The sequence below is a fragment of the Astyanax mexicanus genome, chromosome 10 (assembly GCF_023375975.1).
Source record: "Astyanax mexicanus isolate ESR-SI-001 chromosome 10, AstMex3_surface, whole genome shotgun sequence".
NCBI lineage: Eukaryota > Metazoa > Chordata > Actinopteri > Characiformes > Acestrorhamphidae > Astyanax > Astyanax mexicanus.
The window spans coordinates 766,395-785,948 of NC_064417.1; the positions used below are offsets into that span (position 1 = coordinate 766,395).

Here is a 19,554-nt window from a genome sequence, read left to right on the forward strand (position 1 = left end):
CTCTCTCTCTCTCTCTCTCCCTCTCTCTCTCTCTCTCTCCCTCTGACCCTCACCCAAACCCCTGTGCACTGCTTTGCCAGGGCTGTTCATTGTAAATGAGTAAATTGACTCTTTTTGGAATTGGTTCCCAGACCCTGTGTTCTTTTCTAATTGCTTTCAATGGTGATGATTACTAGGCAATTTCTGTGTTATTCTGTGAAACAAAATAATTAGTTTCACAGGTATAAAACTGTTTATTTAGCTTTATTTAGCTATTTATTAAAGCAAATAAAAAACATTTTTTTTCTCTCCCTCATTCAACCCCCTCGCCGGTTCTTTGTGAATCAGTGAATTTTGCGATTCTTTTGTGGAGTCGGCTCCCGGCTCCTGCGTGTTTTGCTAATTGATTTGATTGTTAATGATTACTAGACATTTCCTGAATTATTGAAACGGAATAATTTGCGTTACCAGCACGGCGCGAATCAGAGCTTCTGCAGAGTCGGAGTCCGCCGGGAAACACGCAGCAGATATTAATCAGCAATATCTGTAAGGACTTGAGGCATAATCATTCCTAATATACAAAACTAAAGAGAATGTGTGGTTTCCTAATTGCTCCTCTCCAAAACAACATGCACTCGAGTGTGTTTGCTCTACTGAGCCCCTCGGTTGAAGTGCTCGACTAATGCACCGCAAACGCGAGAAAGGCACAACAAAAGCTTGGTCGCTTTGTTTTGATTTACATGTTTATTGTTGTGAATTCTGGTGGGAATTCGCTAGAATGCTAATTGCTTGGTTTGGCTGGCGCGTGAGGGTGGATCTTTTTCGTTTGCCGGCCCCCCTGGTATTTGATTGGCTGGGACGGGTTCTGAGAGCGTGCACCGTGAAACCCGCCGAGGGAGGCGTGGAGGCTCCGGCGGCCGGGCAGTACTAGGCAGGGAGGCGAGACCGAAGTCATTTGGATCCGAGTGGCTTCGGGGCTCTTTGGTGGAGAGAAAATGTAATTTAATCATTGAATGTGAATGCCCTCTTGGGCCCTATGTGTAAACAGCTTTGCCCAGGGGAGAACAAGGCTGACGATTCTCAGTGTGCGAGCTTTGATCAACTAAGTGGGGTTTTGCACCGCTTTCCATTGTGCATTACAAAAGAGTGCATCAGGCCTAATTACCCCCTCTTTTAGGCGATGCATCACTGGCCTTTGCTTAACCCAGTGTCAGTTATTTGTGAGCAATTGTTATTACTATTATTATGTTCTATATCTCTGCTCCCTTTTCCTCACTATGCACATTATTATACCGTATCGGTACTGCACTGTCCTGTCTTTTAAATTGTCTCGTCTTTTGTATTTATTGTATTTATTGTTATTTAGTGTTATAGTTTTATGTTGCACTGTCGTCACACCTTGCACACCTTATTTTTTCTATTGTTTTATTGTTCTATGTTGCACCATGGTTCCAGAGGAACATAATTTCACTACACCGTGTACCTGTATTTAGATGTCATGACAATGAAAGCCTCTTGACTTAACTTGGACTGCGGCATTCGATTGCATACCTACTGTCCTGCGTGTCATGGCAGCAGGAAGCAGTAGTGTTTCGGCAGCTGTTTGCTTGTTGTACAATGAGCTTACATGGTGAGGATGCTAAAGCAATCTAAACACTCACCTTGCGTTGCCATGAACAGGTGTCCTATGCAGTTTTACATCTGTGTCTCAAAGCGAGAGCTCTTTTCAAAAGGCTATGCCAAGGGATCTCCCCGTATCAAATGGGCATGGGCATCCACAACAGAGTGCGTCATTACCCCACACGTCTACACGTAATGGCATTTCGCATGCCGCATTTCTCGGGGAGGCGCTCCTCTTCCACCCTGTGTAGCACATATAAACGGATTCAGTGCATCGCGTCTACCCTCCTCTGAAAAGAGGAATTAGAGCGTCAGATCCCCAGTGTTTCAGACTCTCTTCTTCTACCCACTCCCTCTCTTTCCACTCTCTCTGAGAGTGTGTTTAATGACAGCTGGGGATTGCGCTCGACCCAGCCCCTTTTCAGAGAGAGCTAATTAGCAGGTTTCCTCCTGTCAGTGGTGCCACCAGATGGATTCCCAGAATGCTCGCTGCCAGTGTCAGTGAGCAGGGCTTCACAGGTGGAGTCAGAGCTAAGACTGCTCCGTGCCCAGGGCTGCCTCTAAATGGGACGGCTTATAACCCTCCTCCCAACCCCCACCAGAGGGAGACTTCGGCTCGGTCTCTCCTCCCCCCGCTGAACTTAAGTGTCATGGTGCTATCTTGATTGTTGGTAATTGCTCTGCGGTCATTAGGAGTTCACAGGATGCCCATTTGGGTGAAGCGATGCTCCTGTCGCCGCTCACTCTCCTTAACGAAGCTCAGTATCGAGCACAGCTTGTTTACAATTATACCTGCAATGTGATTGGCTGAGAAGCGTTTTATGAGTGACATTATCAGCCAGTAATGCACTGTAACCGAAGCTCTCCATTAGTGCTGGTGCTAGTGTTATTAAATCTGTGTCTGACTTGTATAATAGAGCTTTTGAAAAATCTTTTATATACTTTAAATACATTGAGTATTTTAGGTTCATTTATAGTGTTTATGGAACAACTAAAACAAATTACTACACACATTATCAGCCACCAATATCAGGTTCTATTAAAACAAAAGCTTAAGTGTATATATATTTTTTAGTTAATATAGGGTATTTTAAGCTAAATGTAAGTTGTAGCATGGACCTCGAGTGTACTATTGCTTAAATACATGTGTCATGTTGGATGTTATTGAAAGGTACGGCACATATATCGATTTATAACATATCGCACCCTTTAGCATTGATCTGACCACAAGGAACGTGTCTGTCCCTGAGAAAGCAATAAGCAAACAGCAGCTGAAAGCAGATTGGCATTCAGCTCCACAATGCTTGTTGTGAAAGCCGTCCTAGCGCGCTGAAGGTTATAGTATGTATAGAGTACGCGAGAGTGAGCGAGCGTAGCGCATTTGCTGCAGCGCTGGAACTGAAAACGTAAAGAAAAGTAATAGGACTCTGCAGCTGCATACAGAAATCGTACAGAGAGAGAGAGAGGACAAAGCGCTTGCTGTTTGCGCAGCGCATAGATAAGACTTTTCAGCACACAATAGTTAGCTTCAGTACTAGAGACGTACAATCTGACTGATTCTGATATTTAAGAATAAGTCAGAAATATATGCATTATAATTAATTCTCCGTTAATGGAAGGAAAAAAAACTAAATCTATGAATGATTTTAGTGAAATGCTGATGAGTTCATTAAAAAAATTACATTTATCCATCTACTGTATATCTGTCCATTCATCTCACTCTAGCTGCTGTTAGCTAGGCATTAGTTACTCTAGCAGTTGTTGGCTAGATGTTTCTTTTTATTATTGTTCTAAGCAATGTATTAGTAATGCTACCTACTTTTAGCTACATGTATCTTTTAATAATTTTGTAAGCACTGTCTTACTAATGCTATCTAATGTTAGCTAGATGTTTGTATTACTCTAGCTTCTGTTAGCTAGATGTTTATTTTACTTTAGCTTCTGTTAGCTAGATGTTTCTTATTCTAACTGTTGTAAGCACTGTCTTACTAATGCTATCTACTGTTAGCTAGATGTTTGTAGTACTCTAGCTGCTGTTAGCTATGTGTAATTAATTCTAGCTGCTGTTAGCTGTGGAAGTTCTCACAAAAAACTTGTTAGTACTTTGTTTACTGCAGAGAAAATATTGTGCGTAGAAGACAACACATATTTTACAGCATCTAACACTGTACTGGCTAGTAATTAACCCCTCTGATTGGTAACATGTGTTGACAGTTACTCCTGCAACAGGTTTTTTATGGTTTTATGGTTACACTCAGTCATTAATGAGTAGGAGCACCGGTCCTTAGTGCTAGTATGCAAGCTTCTCCAGAGAAGTATCTTGTCATTGATTCTATTGATCCAGTAAATCATTAACTTGTGTAGTTAACATTTAGATAACATTAGTTTAAGGTTGTTCTTACACCTGAAGTCCAGGCTGATAGATTTGTTATACAATTATTGGTTTGTAGAAGGTACTTTTTCTTCTTCTATTGTTTAATTGTTGATGACAAACCGACTTAATTTACTATATTTCGGTCTTTAAATCTGAACCATGTAGAAAAGTGTTTTACCCTGCAAACAAACCAAACCTTGGTTGAGTTGAGTTGATCCAGATCCTGAGCAGCAAAAGACTAAATTATAAAATAGATAAATACTTAATCACGAGTAGCCTACAAGCAATATCATCACAATTTACAGTCCTGATCAAACAGCCGCTATATACTGTATTTTTCTGTCTTCCAATATGATGGAGCATACAAAAAATTACAGAAGATTGCTTTCAGTGTTGAGATTCTGGCACCTCGAGCGGTTAGTCAATTTACTCATCAATTGTCAATTCATATGTAATATTAGATCACTAAAAAGTATGTTTTTTATCGTCAAGAAACAGTAAAATGTGCATGGACTGGACTGTACCATAAAATGCAGGAACATAACAGCTAATACAGTTTAATATGAAAGCAGGCAGAATGAGTCCCTTTGTGGCAGGGAGGTCTTTATTTTCTTTCCTATTTTATTTGCTGCCGGCTAATGCTTAGAGCTGCTATGTATAAAAAACTCAATTCATAAATCCCTTGGTGAGGGTGGCAGTGATCTGTAGGGTGATTAGCCGAGAAGGCCAGGCGACGCTTTCCCATTGTAAAGCAGAGATAAAAGTAAGGGTTAGATTCCACCTACTCAGCATAAAAATAAGTAAAGCCAAACTTCCTTTTGCTGAACTGGGACTATTCCAGGCAGCTTAATAACCCCACTAGCTTCAGAGAGGGAGGGAGGGAGGGGTGGAGGAAGAGAGAGAGAGAGAGAGAGAGAGAGAGAGAGAGAGAGAGAGAGAGAGAGAGAGAATACTCCGACTAAATGAAACATATGGTCCAATGAGTTATTAAACCCAAGCATGTGGTATAAAGGGATATGATGCATATATATATGTATATATATACTGTATATACCTCTGGAAAAAAAGTAAGACACCACTTCAGATTCTGAATCAGTTTCTCTGATTTTGCTTTTTATAGGTTTATGTTTGAGTAAAATGAACATTGTGGTTTTATTCTATAAACTACAGACAACATTTCTCCCAAATTCCAAATAAAATGTAGAGTCATTTAGAGCATTTATTCGCTGAAATAACAAAAAAGATGCAGAGCTTTCAGACCTCAAGTAATGCAAAGAAAACAAGTTCATATTCATAAAGTTTTAAGAGTTCAGAAATAATCAATATTTGGTGGAATAACCCTGGTTTTTAATCACAGTTTTTTTCATGCATCTTGGCATCATGTTCTCCTCCACCAGTCTTACACACTGCTTTTGGATAACTTTATGCTGCTTTACTCCTGGTGCAAAAATTCAAGCAGTTCAGTTTGGTGGTTTGATGGTTTGTGATCATCCATCTTCCTCTTGATTATATTCACACAGTGGTGTGAAAAATGTTTGATTTATTTTCTTATTTTTTGCATGTATTTTTAAACCCCTAAAAATAGAGAAACTAAATAATAAATAATAAATGCTTGTTATTCACCCACTTTGGATCAACATGTCTTCAAATAAAGCTGCAGGTCTGTGTTTTTAATCCATTACATTGATTTTTGAATGCAGCCCAAACATCATTGTAGTTGTAGTCAATGAAGTCTACATGTTTTTGGATTTGACTGAATAAACAAACCCTCCCATAGATGTGTTTATACATATACTTAGAGTATACCACAATAATGGTGAAATGCAAGATCTCACATGATTATTCTTTTCATATCTGGTTTGAGAAGAGGTCAGCGGTATATAGGGCAAACAGATGCTGCATGGAGAGCTTCACATGGTGCTGGATTTTAAGTGGTGGGTGAAGAGAGAAGGCAGCAGCAGCTAGTGGAGGAAAATATCAAAGGAGGAGCCCGAATCAATTATTAACTAAAGTGCACTGAAAGAGAATTTTGAGAGCGAGAGAGTAACAAACAAAGGTGAGTCTCTGGAAGACGGGAAAGAAAGAGAAAGAACTGCAAAAGCATCGCTTGCAGCCAGTCGGTTTGTAGACACGCCATAAAAAAACAGCGTATTAATACACATAACTCAGCTTCTCCGGCCAGAACAGTCTGTAATTAAAGGCCTGTACTGTTCAGTAGCTTCTCTATTTCACTATTTCCACACAGATGACCTCTTCCTGACCCAGCGTGATTCAGAAAAGCAGAAAGCAGAAGACTGAGATGAGCTTCTCTTGGTACAAACCTTGAGTCATCATTGAGGCAAAGCAAAAGAGACCCCATCCCCTCGCTCCATCTGACTGTGCACTTGATTAGAGTCTGCACATATCCATTTATCACCATCAAGCACAGACGCCACGGTCCCCGCCGAGGAGAGGGACGTTAGGAGAAGATTCGCGGCTTTAATTTCTCCCTGCTTCCCCAGGAACAGAAGCTCCAGCTTCTCCCACCTGCAAAGCCTCCATCTGCTCCCTTTGTCACGGCGGAGAGAAAGAGAAAGAGAGAAAGAGAGAGAGAGGGAGAGAGCCGAGCAGCACTAATACAGTACTGGCAAGCCCCGCTGTCAGGATCCATGCGACCGCCCGTGGGGTCCGGCTGCACTTTTCACCGTGCAGCCGTGCCGTAATGAAAGCACTTTACGTCGCTGGTAGACTACACACTGATTCGTCATGAGGCGTGAGACTGTAGTATCTGCATACTTCCTAAAAATAACGGTTCCTATATGGTCCTAGACTTACATGGGTTGGACAATGAAACTGAAACACCTGTCATCATTTTAGTGTGGGATTTTAGGATTCGTGGCTAAATTGGAGCAGCCTGGTGTTCAATCTTCATTAATTGCACATTGCACCAGTAAGAGCAGAGTGTGAAGGTTCAATTAGCAGGGTAAGAACACAGTTCTGCTCTAAATATTGCAATGCACACAACATTAAGGGTGACATACCAGAGTTCAAAAAAGGACAAATTGTTGGTGCACGTCTTGCTGGAGCATCTGTGACCAAGACAGCAAGTCTTTGTGATGCATCAAGAGCCAAGGACCAACCACATCCAACAGGATTAACTGTGGACGCTGTAAGAGGAAGCTGTCTGAAAGGGATGTTTGGGTGATAAGCCGGATTGTATCCAAAAAACATAAAACCATGGCTGATCAAATCACGCAGAATTCAATGTGCACCTCAACTCTCCTGTTTCCACCAGAACTGTCCGTCACCACAATCAATTATTGTGCTCTAAATCCAGGTGTTTCAGTTTCATTCTCCAACACCTGTAGTTTGGCCATTTGTTTCTATAGGATCTCTGGTAGATTTGGTGTTTTACAGAGACTCTAAGACTAGGTCAGTGGCATTATTACACATGCTGTAAAGTAACATATGACATTGCAAAAACTGTTTTTATACCTAAATATATCACTGTATCTCATTATGCCTGGTGTTATGCATCAATTGCAATTGGAATTGCACAATTGTGTGAAATGAGAAAGGAGGGAGAAAGGAAAGGACTTGTGAGACAGTAAGAGTCAGACAGTAAAGACACCTGAGATAAACTCTCTATAAGCTTCTTCTTGAGGAGAGTCTCCTGCAGCAACTGCATCACACCCAGGCCTACAGCGGCGCTCTGCATTCAGACGCACAGCGGCTGACATATTGTTAAGGGTTGACATGTTTACGGCTGCATTAGCGCACACAATCCTTCTGTTTGCGATGCGCTCTCGGTGTTTGAGCGTTGAGTATTGAGTATTGCAGAGAGAGAGGTGCTCGGCTGTCTCGCGATTCCAGTTCATCCCCATTCTCACCTTCTTCAAACACTTCCAGCGCTGTGGATATCAACCTGCCTCCACTCGTTCATTCTCTCGCTCTCTCACTCCCTCTCTCACTCTCTCGCTTGCACTTTCTTTCAGCATGTGCGCTACTTACTCAGATAAGAAAACTTTTGCTGCTGCCGTCGTGATACAGTAATCACTATTGGGACGAGGAGGTAATCTTGCACAATCTCGCACGATCTCGCACGTGGGAAACAAGGAGCCTGTGCGAGAGATTGGCCTGGAGGACGTGTGATTCTCATGAAACCGTAAAAAATCCTTCTTTGCTTTTATTCATATATATATATTTTTTTTTATTTTATTTTATTTTATAACGTACCTACACTACATGGACGTGTGGAGTGACTCTAGGGGCCTATCAGAATTTAATCGTTTAATCTGAAGCCATTTCTCCCCTTCCTTCACGTCTTCCCATCTTCACGTCTTCCGGGAGATACCGGGAGTCTTCCGCCACCGTCTCCGGCAACGATGCAACAATGGCGATAAAGTGAGAAGGACATATTTCTTCTCCTTTATCATAAATAATGCACGGGAATCACATGAATATTTTTTTTTTCTTCCTCAGCCCCTAATGGATATTGCATGCTCAGAAAGGATTTCCAGGCCCAGTTTTAAAAAATTCACCATGTGAAATGAAGCATCACTATGTGACAAAGTGATTTTAAGAGGCAAGGAAAAAAAAAACAGAAAGAAAGACAGAAAGAAAGAAAGAAGGGAGAGCGGCACAAATGCACCGGGGAGTTGCGTGGCTCTGCTGCGAAAGGCTGGGAAAAAAAAAAAAAAAATCTCTCTCTGACTGAGATTGACGCAGCAGTGCACAGGCATGGCAGCTTTCCCAACCCGCAGACCTGTCACACCGCTCTCTCATATCAAACCCTTTCGCAGCGGGACCACGGCGGCCCGGGCGGACGCCGCCAGAACGCAATAATCCAATATCAGGACCCGTCCTGGCTGAACGCTGGCCTGCTTTGGTGTTCCTGGACTAATGAGAAGGTCCATAACCCAGACAGTGATGGATTTTTTAATAATAGTCCTGTCTTGCGGCATTTGCCATCCTAAATTCTCCAGGCCTGGCCCGGCCTTCCTTCCTCCTGTGTTATTAACCCTTAAAACCGTACAGACGGATTTTACGTCCAAAATCACACCTTGTGTTCTCAGCTTAATTACTCAGGAATCCCTTCACACATAAACATAGTCTATATATGTTTAGTGATCAAATCCCAGTGCAGTAAAGCTAAATCTACAAGAAACCCATTGAGAGAAACACACCTAAAAAAGTGAAAAATCTCCTTCCCCAACCAATATTACTTACCTTTAGCGCTTCAAACATATTTATATGATGTTTCAAACCAAATAATATCAGTAAATAAAGACTCAAAAGTGTTCACAGAAAAAGTGTGAAACTACCTGCTTTACTCAAACTAAAGCTAGGTATGGTGTGCGCACTACTTTATATAGTTATTATTTTACTCACACATTTTTACTTTTAAGTAGTTATTTTGCACTAAACTATTTTTTTATTTATTTAGACTAAAAAGTTTACATTTTTGTACGTAGTTTTCTTTGTTTGTCCTGATCAAAATACTGAAAGGTATAGGCTGCTCTGAGTGTCAGGTTTTTAGTATCTACATTTATCCTAGAGGTGTGATTATTGATTATCAAGAAAAATAAATCCACCTGATGCTGTTTCTCCATGTATTTTATCAAAGTAATAATTAATAATCCATGTAATGTACTCAAATTGTCATAAACACTCTAGTCTAACCATTTTTGAAAAGATATCTTAGGTGTCAATATATTTAAAGTTTATATTCAAAAATAAGTAAAAAAAAAACAGGCGCTTTGTAAAAGTTTGAGCAAAACATGATCAGTTCCAGGAAAATAGAACAATTCTGCTTCCTTTTACATTTTAAATGATGATATTTTTGAGCAGCCGTATGTCTTCTGGAGTAAAAGAGATCAGGGCATGTGTCTGTCTGATATAATTACTGTGTTATAAGACCTGAAAGAGGAACTGAAAACAAAAACGGGGAAAAATCTCACCTAGAGTTCAAAGGGTTAAAACCAAGTCTCATGTTGCATCGTAGAGGAAGGAGCGGTGAGTGGAAACACCAGCAGACGAGACAGAACGCCCTTGCACTGCTAGAGTAAACACCGTAACTGATTATGTCTTGTTTATGAGAGCGCGCATCACGTAAAACGCTTCGAGACGCAGTTTAGGAGGCGCTGAATTATTGTGCTTCGATTGTCTGGGAGCGTTTTTTTTTTTTTCTCAAGCTGGGAAATGATTACGCCACGAAAGCGAAGTAAAAAAATAAATAAATAAAAAGGAGAGAAACAACGGGCAGCGTATCATCATATAATGTGAAAAAGACAGACAAGGGACAAGATGCGAAGCTACAGCGGCGAATGGCGGCGGAGCGCGGGCGGTCAGCCACGTGATGCAACCTGCCTCCACCGGGCTCCCATACAATATGCATATGCTATCAAAGTAAAAAATCAGGCATGAAAGTTTAATGAATGTGGGGATGGAGAGCGGCATGAAAGGCGAGGTGATTCGCTGGAGGCGGTGTGGAATTGTTTTAGGAGAGCACAGCCCGACTGAGGTTGGAAAAACCTGGAAAAAAGGCAGCAGGAACAACAGCCAAAGGCCGCGGGATTACAGGCTCTGTTTTAGCGTTTTAGCCGAGCAGAACCACCATTCTCATGCAAAGTATCGGCCAAAAAAACATCCTCTACTTAAAAAGAAATGCCGCTCTTTATACGCTCCTCGCTCAGCGTTTGATCTCACAGATAGAGCAACAGAAATGGCAAAACGCCACGAGCAAACCGGAGATGATGGCCAGATGATAAAAGAAGAAGAAGAAGAAGAAGAAGAAGAAGGAGAAGGAGAAGGAGAAGAAGATGATGTAGGAAAAGACGAAGAAAATGTAAAAAAAAAAGAAGAAGATGATGATAATGAAGAAGGTTTAATAACTATGTTATAATTATTATTATTACTACTAGTGAAATACACCCATCAGCCATAACATTAGCATCTGCTTAACGTAATATTGAGTATTGTATTTTTCACACTATATTGCACACTTAAAATCTTTTAATTTTCAAAAAAAATCATCAGAGCTCCTTATGATCCGGTGCCCCTTATGTATGAATTGTACCAGTCAGGTATTAAGGAGGCTGGAGAAGTATTAGCATTAGCCGCTAACCACAAGTATTATCAGCCTACAGCATTAGCATTGTCTGCTAACCGTGCTAAGCACTAGGTCTTTCACCGTTCAGAGGTGAGTAATACCAGCTTGTAGCCTGCTGGTAACCCCAGTTATCACTGCTGGAGCAGCATTAGCATTAGCTGCTAACTGTGCTAGGTGCTAGCTCTATAGCTCTAACAGATCTCAGAGCTCAAACAATAAAATCATAAAAGAGTATAATAGTATACATTGTAAATTGTGTTTAACAGTAGTTAAACACAGATTAAATACTTAGTCTTAATCGTGATGGTGACGGAAACCAGAAGCAGTGATGCAACACAACAACAACAACATAAATTGAACCATTTTAATATTAATATCCAAAGCCTCCAGTGACCCTCTGTGTGTTTTGAAGCGTAATAAATGTTTTTAAAAGTTTTGCTGTTTTTCTGTGTGGCCTGTTTTGCCCTGCATGTATATTAAAATTACATTTAAGGCCCAAAGCTTGTCTCAGGCTATTGTAAAACAATGTTCCAGACAGCAAGCAATTTATCATTTCATGTAATAGCTTTCTATGAGGAGCATTCAGAAACATTAAACACTTCAGACCTCTCCAATCACAGCACTGTAAACACTTCTGACTCGGCACTTTCTGCTGAATTTTAATGTTGGATCTGCTTAACAAAGCTGTTCTTTAGACATGCGCCACATTTCCTTTACTTTACTGTCCAAAGTTCTGTATTTTATTGATGATGCTAAACAGCCCCTAGGTGTTTGAATACTAGCACTAATCCCAATGATTTCACACTTCTACTCAGTGATAAAACTCCTGCATGCAGACTGTTATTGTAAAAACAGGAGGACCAGTGAGTTTTTAAGGCTTTTTTCTCAGTCATATAACCACGCAGTGTTCAGTAGCTCCTCCATTTCCACTCACTGTTGTGTTTTTAACGTGGATCTCCGTGGAAACCGTGACCCCCTGAGAAACTAATCCCGTCTGGATAGGGCTTTTATGTTCTTAGCTAAATTTTTACATACATTTAATCTGACACCATTAAAATAATTTCATATGTATTTTTTATCCATCTGAAGAAATTGGCATTGTTTTTTATTACTTCCAAGCTCATCTCACTGGTATCATAGAACCATTTAAAGTTTTTAGACTCTAATCACCATCAGAAAGACTGTGAGTGTTTTAACCGAGTTTATCCCTTATTTAAATTCTTCTTTAATAATACTTTACTTTAATCTTAAGATCTTAGTTCAATATTATTCATTTTACCATTTCTTATCATTCTTATTGTTTTGTTTTATCACACAAATATACTTAAATTGTATTAAATAGTGGCGAAAATAACATGTGACTAAAATATGAGTATTAATATAATGCAAATGTTTATCATTTTAATTACAAACAAGTAAATAGTTAAGTAGGAATAATTAGTGGTTCCTAAATAACTCAACTTACAGAAGTACAAACGTAATTCAGCATAATTTAAGTATACTTTATTTTTTCTTTTCTTTCTTTTTCACAAGGTTCCTCTGCTATCAGAGATAAGTGAAGGATGTCAGCTTAAATTCAGAACAGGAAGCTCACGTCTGAAGTGATGGGTAGGCTGTGAACACGGTCGTAATGGCGAGGTCAAAATAACCTCCAGAATAAATGAAGACGTTTTACAGCAGCTGATGTCATCTGTGCGGCGCTCGATTGGCTGGGAGCTCACAATCGGATCCAATAAAAAAAGGTCCCCAACTTTATGACTGTCAACAAGGAGGACAGCTCAGGATCCATTCAACATATATATACACACACACACTCGTATATATGCACACATACACGTATATACACACTGCATAATTTCCAACGTAGGAGTAATTAAGAATTAATATCCTCTCAATTAAATTCATTATGGTGTCCCCGCTGCCCGGACCCCTCCTCCTCCCTCAGCTCGACTCGCTGAGCGCAGTAATGGCCGTTTGGGTAAACAGTTATTTTAGGGGTTAATTCTTTCGATTGGCTCAGGCGGTAAAGCGGCTCGAACCCGTGGTGATGCCCCGCAGCAGCAGCAGCAGCAGCAGCAGCAGCACCGATGTAAAGTTCAGGTCCCGCCCACATAAAAAACCTATTTTAAAATCAGCTTGCCCCCTGAATTACCTTCACAAACCCAGACAGCATCACGAAGTTAGTCCTTACTAGGGATGGTGTTGCTAGGCAACTGAAGACACTTACTGTGGAAGACCTGAAATTATTCTTTGATTCGAGGAAAGATTTTATTCAGCGCATAATGGAAGCCAGAGGAGAAAATTAACATGTTTGAAATTAAAATTTGCAAATGAAATATTAGATTAAGTTCATCTTTTACAGTGATACTGATGTTTTTTTCTCTCGTTTGACATATTCTATTACCTCTCTCTCTATCTCTCTCTCTCTCTCTCATTCTGTTACAGGAGGAAGTGAACGGCTCTTTGCTCTCTAACAGGAAGCAGAATTCCAGGGGAGATGACGTGGGTTTACGTGGGTTTTACGCGAGAAACAAAAACACAATGTTTAATTCAGAGGTCCTAGCTGGACATGGGGAAGTAGTATTGTAGTAGTACTGAATAGCAGTATATGGATGTGTGAATAATGTACAGTATAAAGGTAGGTGTGTTAGTTTTTTGTACAATATTGTCAGTCTCATACAAAAATCTTGTACTGTGTGCAATATTAAACTTGTACTGTGTGCACGAAAAAACAGAGGTACAATAGAAATACAGTACTTTCTTTTACACAAAGGTAGACTTTTCATAATTGTTCCCTCAAAGGTACAATATTGGTCTTTATTGGTTTTGTATATTTTTGTAAATTGGTTTGTACCATTTAACCAGCCAAAAGATACATTCAGTATTCTGTATCACTGTACTAATAAACAATATATATATATATATATATATATATTACTAATATATATTAGTATTCATTTTCTTTTTCATTATTTTTCATCATAATAAAGTTTCTAATCTTTCTAATCTTTACTGGTACAAAAAACATGGGTGCAAAAAAAGACTTTGTACCTCTGTTGTACCTCAATATAATCAGATACAAATCAGACACAGGTGTAAGGGATTAGAACTCAGGAGACAGTGAGCGTGGGAACAGTCGATGGTTGGTTAAATAGGTGAATTCTGGGTAATGCAGTGTGTAGTGTCAGTAGGAGAAGCTTTTTAGCTTATTCAGTTGGGGGGTGGGGGGTAAGGTTCAATCCTCAAAGACAAGCAGAACTTAAAATCTTAAAGTGTTTAACGTTCAGAGCTTACCAGTATTTATTTAACAGTAAATATATAAAACTGTTTTTTTTGTGCACAACAGTAACATACTGTTGAAAATTGACTGAAAATATATTACTTTTCATACAGAGTGAACTGTATGTTATGATACTTCAAGACCACCATCCATTACAGCCAGAGGCAGAATTTAACCTTTGTATTTAACCTTTTCATGACAGTGAACACAAACACACACACTCACTCACACACACTAGTGACTATAAATATGAGCACACACACGCGCCCAGAGCAGTGGGCAGCCACCTCAGCACCGAGGGAGCGAACAGGGGCTAGAGGTCTTGTTTAAGGGCACCAATAACATTAAAGTTGAGGAAGGAGAAATCACTGTTTTTCTTCCTCTCTGATGTCACTTCCTGCCCGTCTAGGGGACGGAACCAAAAACCATGTGGTGCCGAGTACATTATTCCTCTGAACTTCTTCAGTAACTGTGTGATTTTTAATAATATTGCTTTCTCTATACTGTCTCTAAAATTATATTTGACCCAAAAGCAACAACATTGACTGTAAAAATCATTTGTTGCTCCAAATAAAAGCTTAAAAAATGTTCAACAAAGGAACACCTACCATAGAATCTTAGAAATTTAACAATGATACTAATAATCCTCTGAGTTCTCATGGTTCCTACTTGTGCTCCTCCTCTCATCCTGCTTTCTTACAGCTCCTCTTCTTCTACTGCTCCTATCCTCCTCCTTTAATACTCCTCCTCCTCCTTCCCTTTTACTCTTCTCTTCCATCTCCTTCTCTTCCATCTCTTTCCTACTCCTCCTTTTCTACTCCTCTCCTCCTCCTTCTCCTTTCCTGCTCCTCCTCTGTTCCTCCTCTTCCTTTTCTACTCCTCTCCTCCTCCTTCTCCTTTCCTGCTCCTCCTCTCATCCTCCTCCTTCTCCTCCTCTTTTCCTACTGCTCCTCTCCTCGTCATCCTTTCCTACTCCTCCTCTCCTCCTCCTTCTCTCCCTTCCTATTCCTTCTCTCTTACTCCTCATTTTCCTCTTCTCCTCCACCTCCTCTCCTACTCCTCCTTTTTTCCTACTGCTTCTCCGCCTCTCCTCCATTCCTCCTTACATTCACATCATCCTCTCCTCCTCTTCCTCCTTTCCTTCTCCTGGTCTCCTCATCATTTTCTACTCCTCATCTCCTCCTCCTTTTCTTACTCCTCCTCTCTTCCTCCTTTCCTAATTCTCCTCTTCCTACTCCTCCTCTCTTACTCCTTCCACCTTTACTTCTCCTCTTGTTCTTCTCCTCCTTTCCTACTGCTTAATAAACAAACCTTTTAAATGTCCCCAACAACCAGAAAAAGGATATAGTCATCAGCACCTCCCCCCTCCCCCTCCCCTCCTCCTCTCTATAATATTCTGAAAGATGTTTTAAAGCTCATTTCTGAAGTCCTGAAGCTCCTGCATTTGATTCATCTGATTCCTCTCGCTCTCCTCCTTTAAGAAACAGGTCATGCCTCAGGTTGCTGGCTCTACCTGTCCGAGCACATCGGTATCAGGTGCTCTGCCCCGGAGGTGTGATCAGCATTAACACCTTGTTCCTCCTGCGCTGTTTGATGTGCTGGTTTGTGGGGAGACGATGCTGTGGAGGTTTGCCACACAGCATTATGCACAGCAGCTCAGCTCAGCTCGGCATAGATAAAATATTAAAAAAAATATTTATATATATATAAACTGAATGTGTCGACATGTTTCTGAAGTGATGCGAGTGATCACAAATTCTTTCCCTCATTTTATTCCGTTTTCCAGGCTTTTGAACATGAATTAAAGGCGGCGCTGAAAAAAGAAGAAGAAAGTGCCGACATTAATAAATAAGTCAACACCACCCTCTGGTGTCGAGCGAGGGATAATGGCGAGGAAGGAGAGAAGGAAGAGAAGGCGAAAAAGAGGAGGAAGATGAGGAAGATGCCTCGTGTCGAATGCCGCAGCCGATTCTCTTCTCAGATACGCTGAAACGTTTCATCTCTGGGTTTCTCTCCATCCTCCCCTCCGCCAAGCTTTTAACACACTCGCTGAATTGAGAGAGAAAGAAAAAAGGAGAGCGAGAAAAAGTCTGGCTTTCTCATCTGAGAGCGAGATGAGAAGATCTGGGTTGATACGAACATAACCTGACATAAAGCAAAGCCAAGAGAAGCCTTTGAACGGATGCAGCCTTTGCTGCCGGCTGGTATCGTTTGATATTTTGAATGAAATGCGTGGTGACTTATCACTCAGAGGCAATGCGCTTTTGAGTTTGATGCCCGGAGATGAGTATTGATCCTCGTCTCCTGCTTTTTATCCGCCGCCCCAAGAATCCGAATGATCCTCTTCCCTTTGTCATGCAGATCATATTAATTATTCTGCAACAAAAAGAATTTTGCCACTTTGATCTGATCGTTGAAACGCCGTGCCGTGCAGTCCTAATGTAATGTGATTTAGTCTTAATTGAGACAAAAACATGACAATTTTTCCTCTTTTTTGTGACGGGTTACTGGAGTAAAGTGTGTCTGTGTGTGACACGCCTACTGTTGATTGGTGGAAGAGAAATTTCCCACGGCTACAAAATCTGACTGTTTCATTCCAGCAATGTAAGATCTTCATATATATATATATATATATATATATATATATATATATATATATATATATATATATGTGACTATTTCCATAGTAGATTCTCACTGAAGCATCAAAACTATGAATGAACACATGTGGAGTTTTATGTACTTAATAAAAAATGAGCTGAACCTCCACAGTCACCGGACCTGAACCCAATCCAGATGGTTTGGGGTGAGCTGGAGCACAGAGTGAAGAAGACAAAGGAGCAACAAGTGCTAATAAACACCTCTGGGAACTCCTTCCTTCCTTCAAGACTGCTGGAAAACTTTTCATTTCAGGTGGCCACCTCTTAAATGAAGCTCATTGAGAGAATGATGTCAAGAGTGTGTAAAGCAGTGATCAGAGCAAATGGGGCTATTTTGAAGAAACTAGAATATAAAACATGTTTTTTTAGTTATTTCACCTTTTTTTGTTAAGTACATAAAACTCCACATGTGTTCATTCATAGTTTTGATGCTTCAGTGAGAATCTACAATGTAAATATTCATGAAAATAAAGAAAACGCACTGAAAAAGAGAAGGTTTTGCTCTGTACTGTATATAGTTAAGTCCCGCTAATGTAACATGACTTAGTCTTAATTGAGCCCAAAACATGACCAGGCAGAGATCCAGCGTTCACTAAAAGTGTGAGCCGTGTGAATTTTAGTGGTTTCTCTGCAGAACTGGTGTTTTTGTGTAGGATCCGTGTCTCTGTGGTTATTTCTGTGAAGCTGAAGACGTGTCTCAGGCTGAACTCTCTATAGAACTCACTAATGGAGAAGTTCAAGCTCTTTAAACTCCTTTAGTGTAGAAGCCAAGCAGCTCAGTAAATGGAGGAATGTGTTTTTTTATCCTTTTATCCTGCGTCATTCGAAAAGAAAAGTCTGGATGTTTTATAAGTGTATGAGAACATATGAGGTCTTGTGATTTTCTAGCTGGAGTAAAGTCTGGTACATTGATTTACTCAGAGATTAGTCTAAGACTTGTTGGTTTTACATAAAAAAAAAATTGGTGCAACATTTTTGCAACCTTATTATTAAGTAATATCAGTTTAAAGCAAAGCAGTTTTTAGCAAAAATGACCAGAAGTGTTTCTCTGGTTTTACGTGAAAAACATAGTGCAACATTTTTGCATGCACTTTCTTTATCAATGTCAATTTAAGATTTTTAGTATGAATTACCAGAAAAAAGACCTGTGGATTACACTTAAAAACTAGCTTGCAAAAGCATTGCACTCTGTTATTATTTTTACAATGTGCTTTAAAAACAGTTTAAAACAGGTATATCTAATATAAAAGAAGCAGTCAGCTGCATTATTATTATTCACTGTTACATACAGAAGGTTGCTAACTTCTAACATGAATGTGTCCACGTTTGCTCTGTTTCTGTAATGTATCTCTATTCTCTGAAAAGTCACTAAAATAGACGTATTTCTCATTGGTTCACTAAGAAAAAATAGCACTGAAGATATATCTAATCAGAAAATGAAAATAAAATGAAATATTTCCATGCTGTATGATGTTCACTCTAGTACACAAATGGTAAATCCATAGTGACCTCTATGTCCTCTTTTAGAAATAAAAATATACATATTTCAAAAATAAATTGCGTGATATTTTATTTTGCAATAATTTTATGTCAGTTTTTGCTTCTACAGACATTTTCTACACATTTGTCGCACATGCATGAATTTACAGTCTAAACCAATCTCTTCAAGTCCTGCTCTGAACCACTTAATCAACATGTGTAAAATTGTAAATAGGTATGTAAAATGTGCACTGCACTCTTCTCTTCTTCAGCTACTGTATGTGCAAAGCATTTTAAGACTTGCTCTGTACATATGAGCCAAATCTCTTCATAAAGAGGATCATCAAATGCAAAATAAGTTTATCCGTTTTAACATTAAATATCTTTGCTCTGTAGTGTATTCAATTGAATTTAGGTTAAAAAAGGATTTGCAAATCATCATATTCTGCTTTTATTTATGTTTTACCCAATGTCCCAGCACTGTGAGTTTCTCTGGTGGATTGTTTTGAGGATCTTGTGGTTCCTCTGGTTCTGGAAAGGATCATTTTTCTGGTTGTCACAAACTGACAACTAAAAAATGGCCACTGCTGCTCGATCCGTATCTGCTGTGATCTATTGGGCTGATAAAACACAGGACACAGGAGACTCTGCAGATGTGGAAAACGCCGTGTTCAGGATTTCACATGTAGTACAACACAGAATGTTTATGGTGAGAAAGCTCATTTTTTCCCCAGTAAAACATGTATTGATATGAATGTTTAATGCAGATGTTTATGTATTTATATCATATACCTATATTTAATTTTATTCATGCTGCTATATTACTTTTAACCTATTTGTTTAATCCTGCAATGTCACCTTCTTTATCACATTCTTTAAATTTAAATTTGACTTATTTTTATATCTAATTCTGTGATACTGTTTTCTGTATATTTCCAGGCTAGCCAAAATGCAGCGAAATTTCATTCTGCATACACTTCTGTATTATGAATGACAATAAAGGTTGTGTATAGTATAAGTATATTGTAGCGCAGGTCTAGAATAAGAAAATAGCGTCTTGTTTCTTGTTTAA

At 39.6% G+C, this 19,554-nt stretch overlaps 1 long non-coding RNA gene across 1 annotated transcript in view; it reads right to left on the reverse strand.

The window, feature by feature from the left end:
- The window catches only part of LOC125804795 (uncharacterized), a 376,893-nt gene that overhangs the window by 298,584 nt on the left and 58,755 nt on the right, over positions 1 to 19,554 (reverse strand). The window lies entirely within an intron of this gene.